A 23,054-nucleotide genomic window follows, 5' to 3' on the forward strand; every position below is an offset into this window, starting at 1 on the left:
TAATCTTAGGTGTTTTGTGGATGTCGGTGAATACTTGTATTTTCTTTCTAGTTATGTTTTGTAGCTTCTTTTTCTTTCTTTTAGCTTTATATTTATTTATTAAACTTAGTCTAATTGCTTATGGGATCGGTACTAGGTCCCATTTTTTAGCCGGTTGGGAACTCTGGGATACTAATCAACCTTTCAGGTTGTTTAATTTTTTGTATATCCTGCATCTCAAGGGTTTTAAAATGGAAAATAGTGGGTCTCATTTCAATTATTATAAGTTTATTTTAACAAATATGCTTTCAATAAGGGTCCTTTTTCTTTTCGATCAAGGAACCATTAGTTTTTATTTGGTTCTAGTTTGTATTAGGATGTTATTTCTTTTAATTTAATGCAATAATTGCATTTCTTCAAAAAAAAAAGTGATGTACTACATAGTCTACCATGGGAGATGTTAGAAGGACTTAAAAGAATTAAGTATTGTTTCTTCCCCTTTATATTCTCTTTGCTTTTCTAGAGTTGCCAGCGAACTCAATCCATCATTTCTTCAAGTTACCATTTAAGATATATCTTGTAAAAACATTGCTAACAAGACATGTAGAAAACAAGTCTCAGTATACTAAAATCAAGAGATCTTTAAACCAATTTGAGGATAATCAATCATAATCAACAAAACACTATAATAATTTATATTCTTCCTGATGGACTTAGATATTCATATTACGGCATTGCCTCTAACAAAGCTAAAATTATTTGTTTACTTCATTCCCCCTGAATGGATCCTTAGATTTTCTAATATTGCAATGTCTTCAACCCCTAAGATTCAGCCTCCTTGCTAAAATTGTGTCACATACCAAGAAAATTAAATCAAGAAATCTCCACTCCAACCAATCATGTTTCAACTTCATTGACAATAAGTTTTGCCTCTACCGTACCAATCTTCAATTAGATCCCACCCTTTTTTTGCATTAGCCTTTAGCTTGAAACTATTTCAACATCGTCTTCAATTTCCTACTAATAAAAGGTGTGCTTATGACATCTCTATTACTAGGTTGTCCATCTTTTTTTCATCTTAATTCCACATCCAATAAGCTCGAGTCAATCCTTTCCCATCCTTAATCCCTCCAATTCTATTCTTTGTCTCAGCCTTTCTTGATGGAAATCTTTAAAGTCCATCCAAACTCCTCTTCCAAGCATCATCCCACACTAAACCCTTCATAAGCTATATGGTCATTTTTTTTAACTAGTACAAAATGATATACCAGATTCTCATTACTTAAGTCTTGCACAACTAAAAATCCCTTTACACACACTAGATTGGCTTTGCATTTATTATTCTTGTTAAAATATTGCATATTCGTTCAAATTTTGATCATTGCATTGTTGGAGTTCATTGTCCTCTAAACCGAACATGAGTATCTATCTAATATATTTTGTTAGCCTTATGAGACTCAAAGTTCATTGTTTGATCTTGACAATAAATAATATATAATTGGATGTTTTAATATATTAATAAGTATTTAGGGTCGGCTTACATCATAAAATGTATGTTTTATGAGATAAGATAGTATGTTGTGTTTATTTAGATTTTGCAATTGATTTGTTTGAATGAAATAGCATATTTCTAATTTGTTGTGAAATCAAAATTAGTGTGTGTTGAAATAGAATCTTTTTTTCCTTATAAACAAATTACATATTTGAGGAAATCAAACATTATAATTGCTAAAATTAATTACAAGTTTACTTAAATTAATTTTTAGATTTGCTAAAATTAGATTTTACATTTCCTGAAATTATCTTTAGGGTTTGCAAAATTCAAACTCTATATTTAACAAATTTATATCTCATATTTGCTGAAAACTATTTCATTTTTGTGAAAACTCAATCATTATTTTGTTGAAACTAGTTTACATATTTGCTAGAATTTATTTAACTACTTGCAAAATATATTCATAGAATTTATTTGCAGGGTGTCAATTCATATTTTTCTCATTTTATAATGTTTTAAAATGCTAATTTTTTTTATTTCAATTTGTGAAGACCATCAGTTCATTTGCTGAGATAAATTATTAAAAAATACTTTTGCATTTGTAGGATTTAATCTTTGGAATTTATTTTTTTGAAAATTATTTAGAGCATTTTTTATATATCCTCAAAAAATTATCTTGATCGGGCACGAATCTTGAGGCAAAATCGAGTCGAAAACTTCAAAATTTAAATCCAGGATCACCTTATTACAGTCAAACCGAGCGTCTCAGAAATACGAACTCAACAACACCAAATTTGACTAAATCCGAGCCCATATGAGTCCAAATCAAGCACCCGAAGCACTGTTGGAAAGTTCAAACCACAATTTGAGTTACCAAACGATTTCCAAATATGACGTTCTTATAGTCGAATTGAGCGACTCAATGAGAAAAATCCAACAAGCCCAAGATCGCCGAATTCTGACATCATTAAGACCTTCAAATGTCTAATGAATGGTGCACAATCAAGGGATTCAATATCGACCGTCCATCAGACCAGTCCCTATTTAAGCGTGATCTCTCACCTAATTACAAGCCATGCCACTCCAGAATATTTATAAATAGATACCTCATTTCTCATGAGTGGGGACCCAAGCAAGAAGAAGAGAAGAGAAGAAGAAGAGAAGATGAAGAGAAGGATTGGAGGGAATAAACTCCTCGATGACCACTGTCAGAATTCTGCTCGATGCCCGAGTGACGTCAGAATTCTGCCGGATGCCCGAGTAACACTGGAATTCTACTGGACACCCAAATGACGCCATAATTCTTCCCAACGCAAGAGACACTATAATTAAACTTGACACTCAAGTGACGTCAGAATTCCGCCCGATCTCCAAGTGACGTCAGAACTCTACTCAACATTATAACTGATTTTCAATTTAGAAGTAATTCATTGTAATCTGACTGACCTAAATTTTAAGGATGAGTCAGCCTCTTGTATTTCAAGCAAACACTAGTGAAAATCTTTTAACTGGACATGGCCTCGTAGTTTTTCCCGTTTTAGGGTTTTCCACTTAAAAATCCTGGTGTATTATTTCTCCTCTGTTTGTGTGCTATATATTCGTAAAACACTCAGAAAAAAATTTTCTAACTCTACCACCGCGTATATTCTAGCTCGCAATAACTTGGCGCCTTACGTGAGAAATATTATCCCACATTTTTAAGTATTGCTTCAATAGTCAACAAGCGTAGCAGTCGCATCATTGGGGCTTCCTGCTCTAACTCCAATCAGTCCAAAAATTAGTCTATGAATCATAGATGCCCGATATCCGCCTCTTTTTATCCTGGGGGACAAAATGCTGCTGGAGAAGGAACCTCGGGACCTTCCTTAGAAGAGAGAATCTGAAAGATAGAAGAATCTCATAATGAGATCCTTCAACTGCTATGAGAGACTCGGCAACCAGCATTATCATAACGGGAGGAGGTTCTTCTCCCTCGAGTTCTACCACTGGCAGAAGATATTCAACTTAAACATCTTCAAGTAGAGATTCCTCTTCCACCATCAAGGAGGCATCTACAATCACACCAGGATAACGTACAAGCTTGTCGATACAACAAGTTCTATACATCCTTCACCCACAACTCGGTAATCTCGTATTCTTTTAAATATCCAAAAAGACATAGCCCAACCTTACATTGCTGAGCTCCCTCACAATGCAATATGTCAAGAACTGTACAGATTAGTATGGGAAGAATTCCTCAGAGGAGATGTGAGGCAAATGCTTCGATAGCGGGACTTCCATGGGTCATCACCTTTTAACTGAAGTCGTTCTTCATCACCCCATTCTGGTTAGCTTCAAACTATCGAGCATCGCGTCTTACGAAGGGATGTTTTACTCGTACGAGCATATCAATCACTATAGAACCATCATGCATATCTAGCGACCCTTAGACGCACTCCTTTGCAAGGTTTTTCCTTCCACCCTTAATGGACAAGCTCGGACATGGTTCTATTCACTTTCATCTAGAACGATCCCCTCATTTATCAAATTGGCCAAAGTGTTTGTCGAATAGTTTGTGGCCAACTGAAGGATTACTAAGGATTCTTCTCACCTCTCCGGGATCCGTCAAAATAAAGGAGAATCGTTGAAAGAGTATTCTCAGTGATTTTTCACTAAGGCTCGACAAATTCTAGGAATATATCATGAATTACTGAGAGGGGTCTTTCTTGGAGGCCTTCTATTTGGCACGGATGAGTGATGCTGTTCATTCATATGACAACCTGATTTATCTTGTGGAGGCGCAAATCTTGGATGATGAATCCATAAATGTTTATAGAAGTAATTTGAGCAAACAAATGGAAAGTGTAAAGTTGCTGCTGGAATGGATAATTCATCCTCACAATAGAAAGAGTAAGGAAAGAATAATCTACCTCTTAGGCCTCCATTATCGCAATGGGAACTTTGGCAGGAGAAGGAGTATACCCCACTTAACACATCTCAAGCAAATGTATTGATGGCCATTTGAGATCAAGATACAGTAAAATGGTTGAATCCTTTGAAGTCGAACATGGAAAATCTAGATAAGTATTGTCACTTTCATCGTAGTCATTGTCACACTATCGAAGTCTATAAGCAACTCATTGATGAAATTGAAAGACTTATCCTCCAAGGCTATCTTCGATAATTTATTAGAGATCCACCTACCAGAGAGAAAGCTCGTCTCGCTGGGGGGAAAAATCAATAATAAAGACAACCATTGAATAATATTCAAATGGTTGGTGAGATTGAAAAACTATGCTCTTCGTAGAGTTGTATTAGTAATACTATTTGTGTTGTTTAATAGTATTTTTTTTTTATGTTAAATAGGGTGTCACTTTGATATCCCTAATATTTTCTTCATAGTTAAACATTGTGTTATCCCTGTATGTATATCTTATATGTTGAGTATAGTGTAACTTTTATATCCCTAAGTCATACTAGGGACTTATTGTATTATCTTATATGACATAGTAATGTGTTGTTCACTCCATTTTAATATTATCACATTTTTAAAATTATAAAAATGATAATAAAAAACTTCTGATGAATATAATCTCTTTATCCGTGATTTAAGAAATACACAATCTTTATTGTATTTGAATCACTGGATGATCAATCCTAGGGGGATTTGATCTGACCTCTTCCACAAAGGTTAACGTCATCGAGCAGGGCTTTGACATACAACCTCAAATATATCTTAAATCATTGGTGGATTCTCTCGACCTCTTTCAAACAGGTTAATATCATCGATCAGGGCTCTAACATACAACCTCGTATAGGTCTTAAACTTTTGGTGGATTCTCTGAACCTCTTCCTCATAAGTTAACGTCATCGAGAAGGGCTCTAACATACAACATTGGATAAGTCATACATCTTTAGTTGATTCTCTCACCCTCTTTCACACATGAATTCAAAATCTTGGAAGACTTAAAAACATCATAAGGTACAAGCTTACAAAAATCTTAGCAGGCTAAAAAATCTCAAAAAGTATGGAAGACACATTTATCAAAGCATATCTCAAAGAGGCGTAAACAATTTAGTTTTCTTTGGAGGACGAGTTCATTTTAAATGAAAAATAAACATCGAGCTCATACAATAATCTCAACTTCATACATAATATCATCGGAGTTACATTGTAAAATTATACATCAAGTTCAAGTGTATATTTTTTCTTATTAGAAATTGAAATAAAAAAATACATTTACATCATCTATATAAAGATATATAAATAATGACAACATACTTCTGTATGGATGCATATTACCTTTACAAAATGCCACTGAACACCCTTCATCATCGGCCTTTCTTCTAGTTTATGCTGGTGGTCTTTTACTTCCTATTAGTTATTATCGGGTTCTCGCTCAACTACTGATAGCAATATATCCTCCAACTCTCTCATTTAGCTCTATACTCGACCGTTGACTGCCGACAAACTTCTTCTCAAATAGCATCGAAATTCTCTCCGTCTACTCACTAATTATGGTTATCCCCCTGTCGTAGGACTTCTACAAGTCACGAGACTTTCATCGAAATTCCACCCAACGCGATGATTTCTCTCGTTGTAGGAATTCTACACATATCGGGACTTTCATCGAAATTCTACCCGACATTGAGCTTCCTCCCATCACTAGACTTCTACCTATCATAAGACTTTCATCAAACTTCCAACTCTATGATGATAATCATCAATTTTTCCCCGACTGCATAATCTTAAAGAGGGAGGTGGAAGAAGAGAAGTGGCTACAAAAAGTCTAACTTCTATGCAAGAAGAGGAGCATTGAATTTGAGTAGGCTCTTAAAAAAAAGTGGAAGGCCTCTAAAGCAAGAAGAAGATAGGGGAGAAAGAAGAAGAAAAAAATTCTAACTCCTATACGAGAAGAGGGGATCTGATTTTGCGTAGTAAAATCACCTACAAAAAATAGTGGAATGTCTCCCCTGTTAGAAAGTTAGAGTGAGAAAGGAGAAAAAAATTTCTTCATTGAAGAGGAGTACTGAATTTAAGTAGGGAAGTCGCCTACAAAAAATAGCAGAAAATGTCTAGAGAAAGAAGAAATACAAGAGATAAAGAAGGAAAAAGAGGAGAAAATTCCAACTTCTGTACAATAGGAGGGGTGATGAGTCAAGTAGAAAAGTCACATACTAAAAAATTGTGGAAGGCCTCAACTATTAGAAAGCTAGAAGAAGAAAAAAGGCGAAGAAATTCTAACTTCTGTACAAGAGAAGAGGCGCTGAGTCATGTAGGGAAAGTCACCTACTGAAAAATAGCGGAAAGCCCAACTGTTAGAAAGTTAGAAGGAGAAGAAGAGAAGGTGCACGTTTTCCCTTGGCCCTAAGGGTCTATTTATCGCATTTTTAGGAGAAGAAAAGAAGTTTCTAGAATTTTTTGGAATTTTCAAATTTTTTGAATTTTTCTAAAATTTTTTGAAATTTTTGGAATTTTTTTAGATTTTTTACAAAAAAGAAAAATATTTTGGGCTGGCGATTCGGTCAACTGCTAGCGACGGGCTAAAATCGATGCCCGGCCTCCAAACGGCGCGAACAGACCGTGCGGGTCAGGCGAGCCGGGCGTGGGCCTATGCCTGGCCAAGCAGGCCCGGGCGAGCTGCGGAGTGGGCCATGGGTGGGCCGAGCGAGGCCGCGGGTGGGCCAATGTCACGCGAGGCCAGGCGAGGCCCAAGCGAGCCGCGGGCAGGTCAAGGCACGATCTGGCAGGCCTGACAAGCAGTTCCGCACTGCTGGCGACCTCGATAAGTGGTTCCAAGCCTCCGGCGGTGGTGGCGGCCTGCCAGCCAGCTAGTTCGGCCGGTTCGGTTGCCCACTCAATTTCAGGTCCAATTTTTGCCCCAAAAAAACCAAATCGGATGTTTTTTTGTCACCGGGATCGTTTTTCGACATTCCGGACTCAATTTTGATAGTTTTAAACCCATTTAAGACTCCTACATAAAAGATCAAATTTTAAATCATGCGGAGAATTCTCCAAAGTCTGTGACATGTATTTTTGGACTCATGGAGCTTCGACATCAGAAAATAGGGGGACAACTAATATATCCTCAAAAAATTCTATTGATCGGGCATGAATCTTGAGGTAAAATCGAGCTGGAAACTTTAAAAATTAAATCATGGATTACCTTATCTCTGATTTCAGCGAACTTACAGTCAAACTGAGCGTCTCAGAAATACGACTCAATGACACCAAATTCGATTAAATCCGAGCCCAAATGAGTCCAAATCAAGCACCCAAAGTACTACTGGAAAGTTTAAACCATAATTTGAGTTACCAAACGGCTTCAAAATATGACATTCTTATAGTAGAATCGAGCGACTCGATGAGATAAATCCAATGAGCCCAAGATTGCCGAATTTTGACATCATTAAGACTTTCAAATGTCTGAGTAATGGTGCACGATCAAGAGATTCAATATCGTCCATCCATCCGACCACTCTCTATTTACCCTTATCTCTAACATATTTGTAAGGCATGCCACTCCAGAATATCTATAAATAGATTCCTCATTTCTCATGAGAGGGGACCCAAGCAAGAAGAAGAGAAGAGAAGAATAAGAGAAGAAGAGGAGAAGGATTGGAGGGAAGAAACTCCTCCATGACCATCGTCGGAATTCTGCTCGAAGCTCGAGTGATGCCGGAATTCTGCCGGACGTCCGAGTAACGTCGAAATTCTACCGGATGCCCAAGTGATGCCGGAATTCTTCCCAACGCCCAAGATGCCATAATTCAACTTGATGCTCAAGTAAAGTTAGAATTTCGCTCGATCTCCAAGTGACTCCAAAACTCTGCCCAACATTGTAATTGATTTTCAATCCAGAAGTTATTCATTGTAATATGTTCTTCCTAAATTTTAAGGACAAGTCAGCCTCTTGTATTTCAAGCAAATACTAGTGGAAATCTTTTAACTAGGCATGGCCCCGTAGTTTTTCCCCTTTCATTATTTTCTACGTAAAAATCCCAGTGTGCTTATTTGTCCTCTGTTTGTATGTTAGATATTCGTACAAAGCTTAGACGGAAATTTTTTAACTCTACTGCCGCGCATATTCTAGCCCGCAACAATTTTATTAAATGTGTTATCTCCATCTTGGGAAAAAATTCATATAAGATTGAAAATAATTGTGAGCTTATTTTAGTTAAATTATTCCTAGTGTTGTTGCATTGTAAGGTGATCAATTTTGCCATTTGTAATATCACCAGAGCTTGCCATTTTGAATTTATCTAGATTTGTATTTTTATTTTTATTTCAGGAAGTTGGCTTAGTTTTGTTGTTATTGTTGTATAAATATTTTGTGCTACACTCACCTAGGTAAAAGAAGAAGTATGTTGCATTCTTTTGAATTGTTTGGGATATTGGACTCCAAGATAGTGATAGGCTAGGCATGGATGATGTAGGTTGGGGCTGACTACATAAAAAACTTCATGCCTAATATTTCTCCTATTTTGCTTTATGTTTTAATTATTAATTTACTACTGTGATAGATATTATGATAACTATGATCATTTCCTATTATTATTTTCAGCATTATTTGTGAACAAGATTTAATTGAAGTATTAAAATTAATTTCACATTTATTTTAAATTTAATTGAAGTTTTGAAAAACTGAATTCACCCTCCACTTGGGAGGCATAATCACACTTCACATTTTTTCCATAACATATCTTCCTCATCATGTCGATTTTAACCCACATTTTGCCATCGATATCATCTTCATCTTTTCACGATATATCACAATAACTAAATTTTTGGCTTGCACCATTCCAGACGTCTCAACACTTCTATTCATGCAAGTTAACCTTCTTTAATGCAAATGATATCCCACAACATATATAACCTACATTGAGAGACTCAAATCCGCCATTAGTAGTTCAGATCGTAAATCTTTATCAACCGTTATGTCACTAATATCCCTTGGCCTTAAGGACAACGTTAATTTCGAAGTGGTGTATAGTGATTGGGTAACAGAATAAAAAATATGTAATTAGGTATTTTAGATGAGTGTGGTATTGGATACTTATAGCTAATTAGTGAATTATAAGAAGACATGTACAAATATATGAATAACTTCCCTTGAAGATTTTAGAAGTAAAAAATAATAATAATAAAATAAGCCTGATTACTATTTTTATCTTCTCATTTTTTTTGGAGTTATTGTCAAACTCGAATCTATTATTACCTTAAGTTACTAATGAATCTGAGTCCATTATTTGACATTGTAATCCTCTGGGTTGGTAACATTTGGTAACCCATTTCAACAATGTTTGACATTTAAATAATAAATGAGAAGTAATTATCTCTTAAGGGGTTTTTTGGGATCACTTCGACGTCAATTTATTTATTTTATGTAAAAAATATATTTAGTATGCATCTTTAAGGCTTCGTTTGGGACAGCTTTCTTTCTGCTTCTTAAAGCAGTTTTTTAGTACAAAAGTTTTTAATTTTGTAATAGAAAGTTGTTTTAAGAAGCAGAGAAAAGTCGTCCCGAACGAAGCTAAAATTACCTTTATTTTTTGTTTTAAAAGAAAAAAAAGTTTCATTATTAAAATGCTTAAATTAAGTTCTAAATGCTTTTAGGTGTTTTCATTCTTTTAAATGAAAATCAGTTACTACACATTGTTATTGCAGCCAGCATTCGCTACCATATGTAATAAGCAATTAAAAAAATAATAGCACTTATATATAATATAAAAAAAATATTTGCGTTACATATTAAAATATTAAAAAACAAAGTAAAATAGAAAACTCTTAAGCATTTCATTAAATATAAGCATAAATAAATAAATGATCGATGTTCCATATGTACTTAAAATTTATACTAATGAGGATTTCATAACCAGGTCAATAAATTGTTAAACGATAGGATTGATTTGTTTTTTATATTAAAAATAATTTAGAACCTTAAATTGTGATTGATATAGCCAAATTGTAAGAGATTGATCAAATTAAGTCAAAATAGAGTTTGTTCCGTACTGGAATATCCGTGGCGATAGAGAAATATATAGTTTAACATCTTTGTACGAAGATCCAGCACACAATCAGATAATATAGGGAGTGCAAATTTATAAGAGACACCAGATTTTTATGTGGAAAACTCTGAAGAAGATAAAAACCACGGTGTTTGGCCCAATTTGAATGAATTCACAAGTATTTGTAGTTGATTACAAATGAGGACCTTCCTTAGGGAGAAGGCCTTGGCTTGATATAACAAATATAGATCATATGGAGTGCATTACATGATGGGAATAGGAAGAATCACTATTGACCTGTTCGTTTGGTCAGAAGGACCATAGTTGGTGGGCGATCGAAGTCGGAAAGATCGTAGTCGGGTGATGGTGGTCGAAAAGATCGTAGTCACCGGCAACACAGAGGTCAAAAAAATAGTTGTATGGCGATGGAGGTAAGAAGGACTGTAATCGGTGGTCAAGGAAGGTCGGGAGGACCATAGTTAGTGGACGATGGAGGTCGAAATCATTGTTGTCTAGCGACCGAGGTCGGAAGGACTGTAGTCGACGTGCGACGGAGGTCGGAAAGACCAAAGTTGGCAGGCGACGGAGCTACCAACTACGGTCAAGAAGACTATTACCTGATGACTAAGGACAGAATGACCTTAGTCGGTGGGTGATGAAGGTCGGAAGGGCCATTATCTTGGGACGGAGGCTAGAAAGTTGTAGCCGACTTGTGACGGAGCTTGAATGGACTGTAGTCAATAGACGACATAGATCATAAAGATAGTTGTTTGGCGATGAAGGTTGAAAGGACCATAGTTAGTGGGCGGTGGAAGTTCAATAATAATTGAAAGCTAGGTGGAGGTTTAGCGTTAGTCCGCGGCCAAGTGTAAGTCTAGCGTCTATCGTTAGCCCTGTAAAAGTCTGGCTTCAATTGGTGGCTAAACATAAATCTTTCATCAGTCATCACTGGGCAGAAATCCTACGTCAGTGTGTGGCATGGTAGAAAGTTGGTGCCAATCTGTGGCAAGGTAGCAATTCGGCGTCAGTCAGTGGCCGAGAAAAAAATCCGGTGCTAGTAAATGACCGCGCAAACATCTGGCGTCATTTGATGGCTGGGGTAAAAATTCGGCGTCAGTTTCTGGCCGAATAGAATGATGGCATCAGGTGGTGGTCTGGCGGAAATACAATATCAGTTGGTGGCCGGGCTGAAATCTAGAGTCGGTTGGCAGCCGGGCAAAAGTCGAGCGGTGGTCGAGGAGACTTCTGGCAAGAGAACTATCTTCCTTCACTTCCTTTATTTCTTGCTTGGGTCTCTTCCTACCCCTTCCATTAGGAATGAGGGTCTTTTTTTAGTTTTCTAAGAACGGCATGGCAAGTGAATAAGGAGAAGATCAAGGGTATATTGGGAGTGGTTTGAGTGGATGGTCGATATCGATTCTTTTGATCACAGATTGTTTATTGTGTTTTTCAATGCCTTAGTGATATAGAAATTTAGAGATTTTGAGCTCGTTGGATTCATCATGACGAGCCGCTCGATTATACTAAAGCATGTCATGTTTGGAAATTGTTTGGTAATCCAAATTATGATTTGAACCTTTCGAATGTGCTTCGGGTCTTTTATTTGGACCCATTTGAGCTCAGATTGGGTCGAATTTGATGTCGTTGGGTTTGTATTTTGAAGATGTTTAGTTCTACTATAAGTTTACTAAAATCGGAGTTCGTATGATCCTACATTTTATTTTGGAAGTCTCCAACTTGATTGTGCCCCGAGATTTGTGCCCAAGGAAAAATAATTTTTTTATAATATATCAGAGCTAAACCTAACTAATTAGTTTAAATTTGTTTTTCTAGATTTTTAAATTCGTCCAATTTTTTCGTCCACCATTACATCGTTGTCATCTCCCAAAAAAATTTAAATAATTAGGGTTATTTATTTTTTTTTCTTAGGATGTTTCTTCATATAATGATTTTATTTAATGTTATATTTTAAATAATAAAGTTTTTTATGCTATAATGGCCTCCTTTATGGAAAAGATAAAATAAAAGTAGATACGAATGGTAAGAATTCGTTCTCACTTGATATTAGTGAGCTTTATTCATTTAAAATTTATAAAAAAATTGCGATTGAAAAGAACTGCACTTTGGGTAATCCTCAATGAGGGAAAGAGAAAGAACACAACAAGATGATACGCAAATAAATAAATTTATGTTAATTTTACAAATGACCCAATACGAGGGTGAGTATTTTTTGAAGAAATACAAATTGTATTAAAAATAATAATAAAAAAAGATGCAAAAAAACTTAAGTGATAGCTATTCTATCATAATCTTTCCTCATCAATGAAGGCATGGAAGGTCACCCGAAAGAAAAGTATACCAAAAAAATCATCATAAATGGCATAGTGTCATAGCCACACTATTGGCCTCTCTAGAAACAAAATGAAAATTTACATAATTAAACGCTTCAAGAAAAGAGAAATCCATACTACGAACTATATTCTTCCCGTTATTCTTGAGCACTGATTTCTTCAATAAATGGATTTGCAGCGGCTAGTTTCTCAAACTTATTCAAACAATACAACAACAACACAACAACAACAACATCAAGCCTTTATCCCACCACGTGGGGTCGGCTATATGAATCCTTTTTCTCTATTGTGTCATATTAGAAGTCAAATTCTCGTTTAAATCTAATAAAGAAAGGTCATTCCTAATATTTCTCATTCTCCACTCATTTGGCATCTTTTTAGTCTTCAAAATAGTATTAAAAAGTTTAGTAAGCCATGAAATTCCTTCATCTCCTAAGCATTTCCACACCTCTATTGGAATATCATCAGGTCCAACAGCTTTTCCACCCTTCATTTTCTTTAAAGTCTCTCTAACTTCAGTTTTACTAATACGCCGATAAAAACAGAAATCTTTATTTTCATTTAGGGTGCTAAGGTCAGTAAAGTCAATCTTATTTTCACAATCTTCATTAAAAAGTTTAGCAACATATCTCATCCATCTTTTTTGAATATCATCTTCTAAGAAAAGTATTTTTTGATCTTCATCTTTAATATACTTCACTTGAACTAAATCCTTACTACTCTTATCTCTTTGTTTGGCTAACTTATACATATATCTTTCTCCCTCTTTAGTATCTAATCTATTATATAAATCACTAAAAGCTAATGCCTTTGCATCGCATATTGCTTTCTTAGCATCCTTACGAGCCACTTTATATATTTCCCAATTTTTCAGAATTTTTAAAATTAAACCAATTTTTATAACAAAGCTTCTTATTTTTAATTTTTTCTTGCACATTAGGATTCTACCACCAACTATTCAAACATTGAGAAAAATTATTAAACTTAGGTAGAGAAATTCCCCACTTTCTCAATGTAAAAAAAAAATTAATGAAAACTCCATTAATTTTTTTTTTTACATGAACGAAAATATGATTAATATCTTCATCCTCAATGCATCCTCTCGGACAAGAATACAACTCCTATAGTTTCCTATGATGCAGCCAGCATTATGTTAGAAACAGATTGTTGATCAATCTCCATAGAAATAAATTTTCCTTAGGAGTAACTTTTAAATTCTTAATCCATTTTATATGTATACCGTCAATCTCTTGTTTGGATGTAGCCTGAAAAGCCAATGCCGAAATTGAGCTACCAAAATTGCTTGCCAATAACTCTATTGTATTCAGAAGAAATTGAAATATATGAAATAATATTTAATAAATCAGTCAATAATAGGTTACACATCAAAGGTATATCCCGCTCCCATCATCATTCATAAGAAATGAAAGTCTTTTTCTCCAACTCTCTCACATCACACATTGTTGGCCATTTAGTCAACTTTTTGCCCAGAATCCATCTATCTTTTAGAATACTAATACTAACCCCATCTGAAACTTTCCATCTAATTAATGATTGGCTTTAAGAAACGAGCTCCATTAATATTAATTCGCCAAGTTGGAGAAGACAATTTTTTAGATTCATTATATATTAGCACCATATTTTGCTATCTAATTCATGTTAAGAAAGCCATTCCGATTACTGATGAAATACCAAGCAATACGAGCTCTTAATGGTCCTTGTCTCTCCGCTACACCTTGAATGCCAAGTCCTCCATGCTTAACAGGTGTACACATCATATCCCAAGAGATATAATGCAAAACCCTTCTACCTTGATCTTTTTGCCAAAGGAAATTTCTATAGAGCTTATCGATTTCTTGTAAAATACTTTTTTGGAACAAATGAGTGAGTCATACTGAAATAAGCAATAAATGAATAAACAGATTTAATCAACAATATTTTTCCTGCCAAAGAAAAAAAGAGAGATCCCAAGCTTTATGTTTCTTCATAGCCTTATTAAGGATGAAATTAAAATCAGCCGCCTTTAATCTTTTAAGTGCCATAATTACTCCAAGATACAAAAGTGATTCACCACCTATATTTTTCCCTTTAACTTTCCCACATGCTATCCTAATATTTTAGGAGCTCTAGCACTCCTACTACTGCTGCTCCTGTCTGGTCTACTAGACTCCCTAGGATTACTCACACCACCCTCCTCATCTTTTTATGCTAACTTAAATCCCAAATTATTTTCTTTTAGTTACAGCTTGAATTGAAAAACAATTGTTCTATATTTTGATCCCCCCTAACACTAGCTGCTACACACATAAATAAGAGAAGGGTAGCCTAACTAATAGATGTGGTATCCCTAATGATGTATACGAGTGATGAAAATATAAGCTTCCTAACATCAATTGACTACAATATTTGATATGAATAATTTAGAATGGCATAGTCATTAGTAACTTCACCTATATTTTTGCTAGGATGGTGGGAAGAAATGAAATAATGTCAGACTTTGGAGGTTTCAGTCGTATATGAAGCATGAAAATAAATAATACTATTATCTCTTTTCTTCCAACTCACTTCACTATTAGGTCCACACAAGACATTCAAAAATTTCTCAAGTGTTATTTGAGTATTAAAAAAGGGGATACACATGATATTCAAAATCTTTGAGTTAATAAATTCTCTTTATGGCTACAGAACTAAAGGTAACCCATTTACCCCTAACATAATGCCTATTTTCAACCGCTTCTTTTCCATTGGCAAAAAAAAAAAAAAATGCACTACATTGATTATTGGAGCATAAGGTTCTTCACAAATTCTTTCCAACCCTCTACTTACTATAATTTGTATGATAGATGGAGTAGGAAGTTTAAATCCTCGCTCAGGAATAAGTTGTTTAGTCACAACTAAATCAATGAATCTTGATTTTGCATTAGCTAAAATAAATATGCTCTTATCAAAAGCGGAGGAAGACATTTCTTTCAAAACATATTTGTGGAAATCCTTCCTTAAATATTTTGAGAGAAATGAGATGTTGTACAAAAATGGAGAGGGATGAAGAAAATAAAAAATGGAGCCCGTTCTTATAATAAAATGAAGCACTGTGGAGCTTAATGCAAACACTAAATAACAAGATGGTCTATTATAAGATGCTAGAATTGCGCAACCATGTGGCATAACACTACTGGATATAAGAATTTGGAGTGTTGCTTGGGGGATTTGCCACTATTGATGCGCTTGACAAGTGCCAATTCCGTAACACTTATGAATGAAACCTCTATGGAATATTAAATGACACATTTACAAAGTCTTAATAACACACGGTGCTTATTTATATTACTACGGTGCTTGCATATTGTTAATAATTAAAGTTATAATCATACACTAACTATTTGATTTTTGACAGGTCATGCATTTTCACTTAAGAGAATAAGTACTACAACACTTAAATAAATAGTTCTATGATGCTAGACATTAAATTTAAATTATAACAATAATTATTATTATGAAATAAAATAAATAAAAATGAAAATTGATTCAAGATAACTAGTAATGAATAATTGAATATGCAACCATGAACAAAAAAATGATATAAGTTATTATAATCCAGCACACCTAGCTTGTGATATTTAAGATAACAAATATTATTGATTGAAATTTTATTTCTTCTAGCATATATATTGGATATCTTTTTTCTGTGTACTAACATTTCAGGTAAGTCATACACTGTTCAAGATTGATCAAGGCTCAAGTTTGGATAGAAAGGATATCTTTCAAATGATTTTATTTTTCATTTTCCTTTATTTAATATTTCTTGAGTTTAGCCATATAAGGCTGTATGCTAAATTGGTTATCATGCAAAGACACACAGGGGAAAGAGATATTTGAAGAAATTATACCTTACGATTATGATCTTACTGTACAATCAGTTATATGGAAAAGAGATTAAACAACTGATTGTATATTTAAAATTAATGAACTAGTCATATTGTACAATATAGATCATATTATATAATTTGTTTATAGTTGGAAACCCTAGCTTCAAGATAATTTAAGTAAGTATTTTAAAAATTAAATTTTGATTTAATCATTCTATATAATCCTAATCATATTGTATGGTATTTAAAATCATACATAAATTATTCCCCATGATTAGTATAATAAATTAAAGAATAATAAATATGGTAATCATATTGTATATTGTAGATCATATCATACGATTGACTGAGATGAAATTTAGTTATCTTGGATATCGTATTGGAAGGAAATTATAATTTTTGAACTAATCATATAGTATAATGTTGATCATACTATACGAACCCTCGATATTTGAATTGAATATAGTGTATGATGTTCATTATACTGGACAATTGATAGAGGTGATTTCTAATCATCGTAATAATTATTCTATATAAACTGAATGAAATTTAACTAATCATACAGTATGAAATTTTGATCATATTATATGATAAATATGCATAATTTAAACAATTCATTTAAATGACTATTTTATTGTATAGGATGAACCCCTATTTCTAACTAATTCTACTATTCAAACCCATATCATAATGTACTAATTATGAAGACCTAATTGAAAATTCTTGGTTTTTTCAAGCCTTTTAGTTTAGAAAATCAATGAAGTCTCTAGTAATGCTTTTAGCTTTTGAAGGAACTTTGAGGGAGAATTCTTGAAAGAGCTTTAGGCTTCGAGAGGGAGAAGGTGAGGTTGTGCTTAAGGGAGAAGGAGTGTGAGGGGTGTTCACATGGTTGCTCCAAGTAAGCTTACTCCGTGCTTCCTACACTATCCTTGGTGAGTTCTTGGAGTTACTCTTTGGAGAGATGCTTCAAATTCAGGGGCTTTGGTTCTCTGCCTTCATTAGGAGAGTAAAAAAGGATTGAATATTTTCTACCTTCACTAGAAGTGTGAAAAAGATTTCAGGGGTTATCTGCCTTCAATAGAAGGTTTAAAAAGGATTGAATATTCTCTTCCATCACAAGGTTGGTGAGAATGATTTTGTGGATTTTCTACTTTCACAAGGAGGATGAAAAATAATTGAAGGTTTGCTACCATCACCAAGAGGGTGACAAAGATTTTGATTCTCCACCCCATCAAGTTTTGTTGAAGTGATTTTTAATGACTTCTCCACATTGCTATGAGGGTAAAAGGAGAGTCACTATAATGTTAGTGTAACAACCAAAGAGGAGGACTCTAAAGAGTGGATGTAGGTAAAGGTTGACCGGACCACTATAAAATTTATGGTGTGCTCTTTTTGGTTTTTCTTTTCTTCCCTTTTAATTTCAACATGATAAATTTCATGCATGAATTTATTTTTCATTGTAATCTCAAATAGTTAATGGAGTCAAAATTGATGTCCCGTTTACTAAATGGAGTCATGAGGATAAAGAGCTCATCAATTGATTACAAAATAATTGAATTATTTTTTCTTCTGCTTTGAAATCTAAAGATTATATAGGAGAGTCTACATAACTATAGGAAAAAATATGGGATATATTATGCATCACATATGAGGGAACTAGTCAAGTCAAACAATTTAGGTTGAATATTTTACTACATAGCAATAAACTATTTTGCTTGAAACTTAGCGAGACTTTATATAAAATTTATACTTAACTCAGATAGTGACATCCCTACATGCATTACGTAGGGAAAATTCTAATTCTAAAAAAGTTTACAAGATTTTATGTAGCCTACCTAGTGCTTATAATGCTAATGTTATTGTAATTTTTGATTTAAAGAGTTAAATGTTTATTTGATTGATAACTTGCTTGGTTCGCTCATTGACTACGAGCATGGTGTGAGTCAAAGATTACTTGATGCAGGGTTTAGGGTAAGAAAAAGAAAAGGACTATGACCTTATAAGAAAATGACTCAGATTATGATATCTTTATAGTAGAAGTTGATAACAACATTGCACTAATGACTCGTGAGTTCAAATTAAAAAAAAAAAAAGCAGAAGCGTCATCAGCAATGGAGCAAAGGTAAGAATAGTAAAAATTTTTAAGCATCATCTTAAATTAATATTATATTGAGTTTAGCTCCCCTTAGTTGTATGCTTGGAATGAAAAAGTAAATAAACCAATATACTTAATTTCTCCCCCTTTTATTAGCATCAAAAAGTTATAAAAAGTAGTTTAAAATAAGTGAATATATGTGCATAAATTTTAAATATTTTAATCTAAAATGATAAATATTCATCTAAAAGTACAAAATTTTCTTTAAACAAATGTTTAGTTAAAAGGTCAAAATTTTATAAATAATTAATAATAAAATTCAATATTAGCATCACCCTTGCAAATATGGCCCTTAAAAATGGCGTATAGTTCAATTTTCTTGGTATGTTAGTGTTGAATTAGCTTTTAAGTTAAACCTTTTTTTAAGGGAAAACCTACCGAGGGACTTACACGTGAACACAAGAAAAAGATTACGGAGTCCTTAAAGGGCCCTCAAGCTTGCTAATACTCATAAGAGCTAAAAAAAGAAAGCAAAAAAATCTTAAGATATTGAGTTCGCTACTAAGAAAAATTGCAAATAAGCCTAGGTACAATCTACGGTGCACAAGAAAGAGAACCAAAAAAGAAGAAAAGAATCCAAAATATGTATTTAGCTCCAGCTTCCCATCCAAAATAGCATCACCACAGATACCTGCACAAAGAAAATTCTGCAAAAAAGGATGAAGTCCGAAATAGAAGAAGCACAAATAATCACAAATGATACCAGGTTGATATATCCAGTAAATATTCATAATACATATAAAAAGAAAGTAGCAATATGCAATAACAAGAACCAAAATTGTATCATCAAGGTCACCAGAAAGGATAGAAATAACCCCATAATCAAGCTTAGCAAAGTCATAGAAAACACTAGAAGATACCCAATACCTATTCTCCTTGATCTTAGCAAAGATAACCCTACCAACATGAATCCAACAGTAATAATAATAGAACCAAAGAAAACGAGCAGTACAAATAAGAGGCTAAAAAACCCAATCAGGAAGAGTAACTAGAACAATAGTAGGGAGACAACAAATACTCCACCAGGTAGTCCAAGATAGAGGCACCCCGTAGAGTAAACCCAAGAAAAGTAAACCAGCTGGGAACAAACACTAGCAGCACTCCAAAGTAAAACCACCATAAGATGCCAAAGGTCAAAATATAATACACCTTACTAGCACCCAACAGCCAAGCTGAGTAAGGCCAAGAAAAGATCTCTAGTAAACCCCCAAAATTGCCCTGCCATAGAGAATAGAAAAATAACCCACAAAAAGCCTTACCAACTTCCAGCAGACCAATCAAGAAGAGCCAAAGAAGAGCCTCCATTTTTATCCTCCAGGTAATAAATAGAGCCCCAAAAGCATTAAGGAAAAGGATACAAATAAACGAGCCCCAAAGCCCAGCTTCATCCACAGACCAAAGATACCAAGAATCACCTAGTCATCAAGCTGCAGAATCACCGCACAAATGAAAACACCATAAGAGAAAGATGGCCATAAAAGAGAAAAAATGGAAATTAACTCAGTCACCAAAATAACCAAAAAAGCCTCAGCCAGATCAAGGCAACAACAAGATGATCTAAGAAACCAAGCAGCAAGTACAACCACCCAAGAAACAAAAACCAATATATAAGGCAATAAAAATAAAGAAGCTGGCAGATACCCAACTAGACAACCAGCAAGAAGCCAATCAACACCATTAAAACTTAACATATGGTAAACCAAATTTATCCATTCTTAAAAGGCCTTTCAAAGGAGAAGGAAGGTAAGAAGCCAAAAAAAATAGCCATAAAATCCATGCCACACACCGACCTGGAAATCCAATTAGCACAAATATTACTATCCTTTAGGAGAATGGAAAAGGAGTAGTTCATAAGGATCAATAAATTCTTAATATCCCTCATCATATAAAACATGGCAGAAGAACTAACCAAAATAAAATTACCATAAGAATCTCTGATGACTCCACCATAACCAACATTAGAGTCAATGATGACACCATCCACATTCAACGTATAAGAGTTAATAGGGGGCTTAGTCCAATAAATAAACCTAGGTTATTTAGGAAGATTAACCACCTCTAACTTAAGACCTAAATCAGCTACTTTAAAGTTGTTGACAAACAACAACTTAGCAGAATAAAGAGCCACGACCTTATCTTTCACATTTTGGATTATTCTATGGTGGTTCATAACCACACCATTGAAACTAGAATTATTCATATCCAACCATAAATACCATAAGATTAGGGATTTCTGATATGGCCTTTGCACTTAATAAACTAATAATTAAGCATAGATTTAATATATAATTTGGCATTAAACAATTTAAATGGAAAATGTCATCAAAATAAGATCAAGTTTTGACAGCTAAAGGACCAAAGACAAAAACATAATGCATATGATCCTTATGTTAACAACATCAGCACTTAGACGGAAGGATAAACCTATTTTAATTAAATTATCATAAGTAGGAATGATCTTTTGTAAGATTCTCCCAAAAAAAAAAAAAAAAATCGTGGTTGGAATACTTTTATGCCAAATCATGTAGAAAATCTTGAAAACTCATGCTTGGATCTAAAGGAATGCCAAGCATCCTTTAATTTAAAGATGCCATCTTTAGTAAAAAGCACATAACATAACATCATCAAAATTAGTATTCAGAGGAAGATTAAAAATTTGTTGTACAATAGAATCATGATGAACACTATAAAGTTTCTCATAATCCCAATAATTATCAGTAAAGAAATAATTCAGCTTCATAGTCGCATTGGAAGAGGTATTAGTAATTGGATCAATTGATTAACCCCCAACCAGCGATCCTTCAAAAAGAAATATTACCACAACCAACACCCCAGTAGATAAATGGCTCCACAACCCATTTAACTTCGCAAAGATGCTGCCACACTTTAGAGTCACCTTTTCTAAACTAGCATGTAGTTAGATGTTTACCCCCACAATATTTAGCAACCATAAAATTAGCCAAAAGGCTCATATTGGCATGAAAATCATACCATAACTTGAAAGAAAAAAGTATAGGCCAAATCATTCATAGTCTTACAACCTAAGACCTCTTCATCTAGGGCACCACAGCATTTGTCTCAAAAGGACAAGTTAATTTTAGAAGTGCTACTAGCCCCTTTCCAAAAATATTATTAAAAATCCTATCAATCCTATTAAAAATGGATTGAGTAGTAACCAAAGTTTAAAAAATATAAACAGGCAAGGAACAAAGAACACTTATAATGAGAATTAACTAACATCCAAAACTTAAAAAATTAGAATGACAGGACAGAAGTTTGTTATGCATAGCAGTAATTAAATCATCAAAAAGAAAAGGCTTCTTTTTACCCTTAAAAGAGGCACCTCAAGGTACTTCATAGGAAAGGACATGACTAAAACAAGTTAAATTCTTAATAGTCACAATACGATTACTAAGGACTTTTCTAGAAGAAATAAAGCAACACTTATATTTATTCAGAGCAAGACCACAAACAATTTCAAATTGGTGAAAAAACCTCATAAGTCTATTAATCTTATTCATTGAATCATTTATAAAAATGATAAAGTCATCAGTAAAACATAAATGAAAGATAGGAAAATCACCCAAGGTTCTAAAATAGAGGCTAGGATATTTCTCAAAAAGATTGGCAAGACCTCTAGAAAGGTACTTAGCAGCAATAATGAAAAGGGTAGGAGAAATAGGATCACCCTATCTCAGCCCATGGGAAGCTTTAAAAAAACCATTTCTCTTACCATTAACAATGATAGCAAAGTATGGGCCTTAAATGTAATGTTTAATAGGATTGATAAAATTCAAACCAAAGCCAAATGACTTCATAAAATTATAAAGAAAATTTTTATCAATGCTATCATAAGCTTTAGTAATATCAAGTTTCAGAATCATATTACCACCTCTAAACTTGACATCTAGATCTTGACAAAATTCTTGAGCCAGTAGGATATTATCAGCAATATCATGCCCTTTCAGAAAATCCATTTGAAAAGGAGAGATAATTTTAAGCAAAAACACCGTTAAATGATTCATTAGTATTTTAGAAATAATTTATAAAAAGGAATACAAACTTATAGGTCTAAATTTATTTCAATTACTAACAGAGTTATTCATGGGGATAAGCATAATAGAAGTAGAAGTAAAAAACTTAGGAATAAAATTACCAGCAAAGAAATTAAAAATAGCTGAAAAGAGATCATTATTAATAATATGCCAAGATTTTTGAAA

This window comes from Dendrobium catenatum, unplaced genomic scaffold, assembly GCF_001605985.2.
Source record: "Dendrobium catenatum unplaced genomic scaffold, ASM160598v2 fragScaff_scaffold_1351, whole genome shotgun sequence".
Classification (NCBI taxonomy): domain Eukaryota; kingdom Viridiplantae; phylum Streptophyta; class Magnoliopsida; order Asparagales; family Orchidaceae; genus Dendrobium; species Dendrobium catenatum.